This window comes from Ictidomys tridecemlineatus, chromosome 3 (assembly GCF_052094955.1).
Source record: "Ictidomys tridecemlineatus isolate mIctTri1 chromosome 3, mIctTri1.hap1, whole genome shotgun sequence".
Classification (NCBI taxonomy): Eukaryota; Metazoa; Chordata; class Mammalia; order Rodentia; family Sciuridae; genus Ictidomys; species Ictidomys tridecemlineatus.
In genome coordinates this window covers 101,024,370-101,031,681 of record NC_135479.1, presented here as the reverse complement: position 1 = coordinate 101,031,681, position 7,312 = coordinate 101,024,370, and the positions used below count along the sequence as shown (strand labels likewise).

General features: G+C 40.3%; 1 pseudogene; it reads left to right on the top strand.

The window, feature by feature from the left end:
• The first annotated feature begins 2,378 nt into the window (after positions 1–2,378).
• Positions 2,379–3,250, top strand: LOC101967658 (developmental pluripotency-associated protein 2 pseudogene; annotated as a pseudogene).
• The last annotated feature ends 4,062 nt before the right edge of the window (positions 3,251–7,312 follow it).

The window sequence follows — 7,312 nt, the reverse complement described above, 5'->3', positions numbered from 1 at the left end:
GACCCAGATAAAGATAAAAAAAATAAAATAAAGTTATTGTGTCCATCCACAACTACAATTTTTTTTTCAATATTCAAACCTTCTTTACACATCACTTCGTTCTCCTGTCTCCTGGGATTCATGTTCTTCTACGATATCCCAGGGTCTCCAGGTTAGCAGCCCACAATACCCTGTCTAATGATGACCCAGGGACAGCACTGCTGGCCAGAGTGGGGAGTGCTCTTTCCCACAGTGCTTGCCAGAACCTGTGCTCTTGTCAGCAACACTAATTCTTCTTTTCTTCCTCTCTTTAATTCTAAGTGTCACCACATATTACTTGTACAAAGTAATGGCTTTCTGTGTGACAGCTTCATGCAACACATGACATGCTATGAGGGACCCACCCCCCTATTTCCCCTCAAGCCCCCCATCCCTCCCTTCCCTGAGGCCCCTTCTCCCTTGCTGCTGTCTTGTTTTGTTTTTGAGTTGGTTGCTTTGTTCTAGGTCTCACATTGAGAGGGAACACGCAATACCCTCTCAGTCTGGCCGGTTTCACTGACTTGATGATCTCCAGTTTCATCCATTTTCCAGTGACTGACGTCATTTCATCCTTCTTGATGGCTGATGGCAGTCGGTTAGGCAGTGCTGATTTTCTTCGGCTAATAAGGGGTCTGTGGTCCAAGAAGCTAGGTGTAGCTCTGGGTGGGGTTTCTCCAATGTCTATTTAATTTCAGGTACTGAATTAAATGCAATGCTGTCTTGCTGAGGAAGGAGGAGGACTACACTATGGGGAATTTCTTGAATCTTTTGATACTGGGAATCCTCGGAGCTTGTGTTTGTGTGACCCTCCCAGACAGTGCTGAGGAGCCAGGAAAATAACACTGTTAAAAGCTGTTGTGGGGACTGTGGCTGGGGCTCAGTGGCAGAGCGTTTGCCTAGCATGGGTGAGAAACTGGGTTCCATCCTCAGCAATGCATAAAAATAAATAAATAAAATGAAGGTATTGTGTCCATCTACAACTAAAAAGAATTATTAAAAAAAGAAGAAAGCTGTTATGGAAACATCATGCTACTTGGTAAGTGATTTTTTTAAACTTTTGAACATTGATTTTTAATTCTAATAATTGACAGGGCATTATGTGATAATTCAATACACATATCCCATATGCAATGATCAAATCAGGGGAGTTAACATTCACATCTTCTGGACTTAGTTTTTGCCCTGCAGGTATAGAATATGGCCCCAGTGATGGGAGGTCACTTCCAAGATGTGGCTATAAAAGACTGACCTCTGTCTGCCTTTCTTCTGCCACTTTGATGACACACACTGCCCCGTTGTCAGACTCCTAGGGAGAGGTGCCAGGTGGAGGGTCTGACCATGAGCTCCCTCCAAGGACGACTATGAAACCAAGGCCCTTAACCTCACACCAAGGGACTGAATTTTACCAACAATAATGTCAGTGAGATTGAAAGTCCTTCCCCGGTTGAGACTCTAGATGACGTCAAGGCCATGATCATTGGGTGGTAAGGGACCCAGAAACAGAATCCAGCTGAGCCTCACTGAATTTGAGGCCACACAATCTGTGGTGATTCATGTTCTTTTAGACACTGACATTAGGGATACTTTGTTGAAGAGCAGAAGATATCTGCTAAGGCTTTGTCTAAGCTGTCAGATTTACTGGTATAAAGTTGTTTCAAATTCTTTCACTGTAATTTTGAATTCATGAAAATATGGGGAATTTTACACAAACCAGCTAATTATTATGGTTCTTTTTTTTTAAGAGTGAGGGAGAAAATTTTTGTGTTACCTAATGGCCATTTTAGGAAAATAAAATGATTTAGGCATGAAACACATTAAAAATTTTATTACCCTAAATGTGAAAAGTGTAATTGGGAAAGCTAAGTCAAGAATAGATGTTAGGGGAGATCAAAATATAATTCATAAGTGTCTAAAGACAAATATTTAAAGTCAACAATATCTAAAATATAACAATAAGTAACAATAGCTATAAGAAGCTTTTTTTTTTTTTTTTTTTTTTTTTTGGTACCAAAGGTTGAACCTAGGGGCTCTGAATCTATTGTATTTTTTACTTTGAGACACCTTGAGACAAATAAACTAATAGTAATTTTGTCCTGTTTTTAAAATTAATATTTCTTTCTGCAGTGTTTTCATTCAATTTGTATCATAATCACTAAAATTTTTATTTGAGATATTTTACTTCTCAGGTCTCATTTTGTTTTTTTTACATACCTTTTATGTAATTCTTATTATTTATTCCTTGTTAATGAAGTCTCTGGCCATATGAATGATAGTAGCCTTAAAACCAATATTTGCTAAGGAGCACACAGCATAGCTGTCCTGAGCCCTGGTGCCTTTGCAGTCTCCTGGTGTTCCTGAAAATGTCAGGCTCAAATGACAGGGTCACTGAGGAGAACTTTATTGAGGTGCAATTCGATGAGGAAAATGTGATTTTAACTCTGGTCCCAGTTACAGAGGAACAAGAATATCCAATAGAAACAAGTGTTTCTTCAACTGCAGAAATCAAACACGAAGTCTGCCTTCCTGAAACAAAGCCTAATTGTAAAATACCATCCCTTCCCTTGCCAACCATTTTGCCTCCAATTAATAAGGTTTCTCGGGATACTCTGCGAAACTGGTGCCAACAATTTAATTTGAGTACTGGTGGTCAGAAAATAGAGGTCTATTTGAGGCTACAGAATCATGCATATCCTGAACAAAAATATGATATTCCTGAAACTTCTCAGGAGGCCAGATTGAAGCCAGTTTCCAGGAAATGGAAGGCAGTGGCCAATACAGCAGAGCTTCGGGAAAATTGTAATAAGGTTAAAAGAGAGGAAGAGACTAAGTGGTAAATTCAGCTCAGGAGTCCATATTGGCATCTTGGGCAAGGATCGCTCCCAGAGCCACTCAGCGCAAGGCTGTGAATTCGTGTCCCGTCCCTACTTCTGTGGAGGCCTTTTTGCTGCAAACCTCTGGGGTCAGGTGGTGTGTGGTCCATGGCCAATTTCTTTCTGCAGAAACAGTGGGCTGGGTTCACCTGCAGCTCCATGCAGGTCAGACTTGGGTCCCTGACACTCCCAAGAGGATGATTTTCCTCTTCCTGTTACCAATCTGCATTTTCCACCCTTGGGACTAGAAGATAATGTTATGTCCTGAATGTGTAAAAAGGAATAAGAAGATGATGAAAGGATTAATCATAACAAGAGAGAAAAAGCAATGCACTGTAGGAGACCAAAAGGTACCACCTTAAGCAATGTTAAAGTACTATTTTGAACTGAAGGCAATTGAGAAGAAATAGGCAAAAAATTTTCTGCTTTGCCACTGTTGGCCCCAAAACAGGATATAAATTTGCAAATATTCATCTTCCCTCCCAGGACAAGTGGTAGAGAGCCCATAGGTAAATCATCACACAGCCTGATGATTGCTGGGCTGGTTTCTGACCATCTTTCATTTTCAGTGTCTCCTGATCATTTGTGTCAGACTCAAGTATTAACTATATTTTTTTAAGCAGAGCTTGGTTTATGAGAAAACTGAGCAAAAGAGTTCTTTTATACTTCTCTTTAATATTAATATTTTGTGTGTATACTGAAGATTGAACCCAGGGACATTCTACCACTAGGCTATAACCCTAACGCCCTGCCTCTTTTTTTTTTTTTTGTTTAATTTTTTGGTACTGAGGATTTAACCACTGAGTCACATCCCCAGCCCTTTTAATTTTGAGACAAGTTCTCCCAAAGTTGCTTAGGGTCTCACTGAATTGCTGAGACTGCCCTTGATCTTGCAATCCTGCCTCAGCCTCCTCTAAGTAGCTGAGATATAGGTGTGCATTATCACACCTGGCTTTAATATTAACATGTCCTATTAGTGTGGTACATTCCTTAATTGATGAGTCAATATTGGTATATTATTAATTTTGATGGTGGGTGGGGTGACAGGGATTGAACTCAGGGACACTCAACCACTAAGCCACATCCCAGCTCTATTTTTGTATTTTATTTAGAGACAGGGTCTCATGAGTTGCTTAGCACCTTGCTAAATTGCTGAGGCTAACTTTGAACTTGAGATCCTCCTGCCTCTGTGATTACAGGCATGTGCCACCAAGCCCAGCCTATTATTAATTATTAACTACCTATTATTACTAATTATAATGAATTATTATCTTTATGTGGTGTTGAGGATTGAACCCAGGGCCTCACACGTGTAGTCAAGCACTCTACCACTGAGCTACAACCCTAGTTGTATATTTGGATTCATGTTTTTTGTTGAACATCTTATGATTGATGTGTGTGTGTGTGTGTGTGTGTGTGTGTGTGTGTGTGTTTTACTAGGGACTGAACCCAGGAAAACACTACTACTAATCTATATCCACAGCCCTTTTTATTTTTTATTTTGGTAGAGGATCTCAGTAAATTGCTGAGGCTGGTTGGGTGTGGAGGTACACATTTGTAATCCCAGAGGCTTGGGAGGCTAGGTCAAGAGGATTGAAGTTTGAGGTCAGTCTTAACAGCTTAGGAAGACCTTGTCTAAAAATAAAAAGACTGAGGGTGTGGCACAGTGATGAAGCATCCCTGGTACTCACCCCACCCCACCACACCACCCCCCACAAAAAAGTTGCCAAAGCCAGCTTTGGATTTGCAATCCTCCTGCCTCAGTCTCCCAAGTAGTTGGGATTATGGCCCCTACCACACTGGCCACTAAAGTTTGATGTGTATCCAACATTCTGCATGATAATTCATAATTATCTAGGTCCTAATGTTCCATCCCTCAGTTCTACCTGTTTTTTCCTCTCCCGCCAAGACTCTATAAATCAGATCTTTTTACTGACATTGTAACTTTGCCCTTTCTAGGATGCTTTATATTTAGAATCATACACATGTATTTTAAAATAGTCTGAAATATGTATTTAAGGTCTCTTCATGTCTTCATGGATTATTTGTTTAGTGCTGAGTATATCCATCCTCAAGATATACTGCAGTTCATGTATTCATTCAGCTACCGAAAGACACCTTGGTTGCTTCCAAGTTTTGTCAGTTATGAATAAAGCTGCCATAAACATTTTTAAAAAAACCCAATATTTGCTGATTTCTTTCTGGGTCTATTTCTTATCACTGGAATTTTCTTCCAGTTCTGGGTCATATTTTATCACTTTGTAGTTATAATGGGATGTTTAATATCATGACTATCTCAGCGTTGGCTGTCAGGATCCTGCTGTTTGGTTGTAAAGGCTGTTGGATTTTTGTTTAGCAAGCAGTTAAGTTTCTTAGGGGTCCATTTGTTTCCCTTGGGGCTTGGTTTCATGGTTTGTTACAGTCACGGAGCTTTGTTAAGCTGGGTCCACCCTACCAGGGTCTCTGTGTGACTCACTGGGGTGTTTTAGCTCAACAGGGCCTGGAAGTTCCTCCTTTATTCTTGTGGCCTTATTGCTGCTAAGCACATGCAGGTTGGTCTCCGCAGACCCAGAGACCCCAGGGAGCTGAGGACATTTCACTCACAGCTCATCTCTGTGGGGCCCTCCTCTCTGACCTCTGCCTCCTGTGCACCACTTCAGTTTCTTCTTTCTACTCCGTGGTGAAGGACCTCCTGGAGGCAGGGAGCCAGAACAGTTGTAGAGGTCAGCCTTGTTTTTCCCTGTCCTATCAGTGATCAGAGTCCTGACTGCCTATGGCTCAATGTTGGGAAATTTGTATTGCACATATTGTTCTAAATTCTAATTATTTATGGCAAAGAGACAAAAAAGTAATACTAGTTCTAGTTTTAATTAAGATTTATGTTCTCTAGCACCCTGCCTTGGCATAGAAAAAGTGGTAAAAATGCGAGCTATTACCACAATCCACTTTTTCTATTGCAATTGCAGGGAGTGGCAGTGGTAATGGTGTTGCTGGAGGATTACAATCTTTGACAGCAGAGACAATGTCCATCAGGAAAGCCTCAACAATGCTGCCAATAATTTCAAAATATGTTTTTCAAAATATGTTTTTTTTTATCCTTTCCACCAAAATATACTATCTGGAGCACATTTGAAGTATCCTGTATTTTCCCTATGACCTTTCTGTAATGTTAAAATAGTTTGTACTACGTATTGCTCAGTAAGTGCTCATTTACTCAATGTCCATAATGAAATAAAGCTCTTGACAGGACCTTCTTACAGATGTCTTTCCTTGACAGGCTGTGGCCTGCACCCTGAATTTCACTACAGATACATAAATGACAGATTGCTTCTGTTGACTTAAAAACTAACCAACAGAATCTGTATTCAGAAACTTTGATAATACTGCAAAATGGTGCCTAAGAACTTTTCCTATTAAGTTATACAATTCAGATGTTCCAAAAATGTGTATTTATTGTATTGCCAAGATAAAAAGACAGTGAATAGCTCTGGATAAAGGAAGCTGTGTGCTTGTGTTGCTGCTGATTGTGGGGTCTTTGAAGCCCAGTGTCTACTCACCTCTCCAGATATTATTTGGGAGCTGTGAGGAACAGAGTATGTCACAACATGTGAGAGCTATAGTGTTGTGGAGGGAAACAAGAATCAGAACTCCGAGATCTAGAAGCAACACGTTATTAGTGGCACCATGGCCCGGAGGGATAATTCCCAAACACTGAGCCCTAGTGCAGCCGGGCTTTCACTGTTATACATAAGCATGTTTTGGGCACATCAAGGCAAGAGAGTTGCTGCCATTGTACTGGAGGGTGGTTAACAGCCCAAGGACTCTTACTGTACTAAGGACTTTTACTGCACTAAGCCTAAAGGGGGATTGCTGTGTGCCTGCTACTTTTTCTTTCCTGCTTCTGTTACTGTAGGCATCTTGTTACAGACACTTGCAGCCACTGTCAGCCTCTGTGGTGAAATGTCAGAGGGCAGAGCTGCTGTGTGTCAACCTGCAAAAGCACAGCCTGTCCGCTCTTCAACAGCTGGTCCCATCTTGCCCTACAACAGTGGAACGGTACATTATCAACCTAGAGCTACTAGCTCAAGAGAAAAAAAAAAAACACCTGGGACATTTAAAAAATTTATATCATTTCTTCTGGAATTCTTGCTCTCAAGATTTGTTTCCTGTTTTGCATATTTTTGAATAATCTTAAGTGCAGAATGAAAATGAAGAATGTATGCAAGTAGTTTATACTTTCAATATTAAATAGTACCAGTGCTGGCTGAGGCATCAAATAATATTCATAATATTCATGCTTCCAGAATGAATAATTTTTTTAAAGCATGAAAACATTTTAAGGTATGAAGTTTAGAAATTAGAAATTGAGCACACTGTGGTTAGTTTGAATTTAGTAAGGGAATTCTTGTATTCATCCTTAAGGA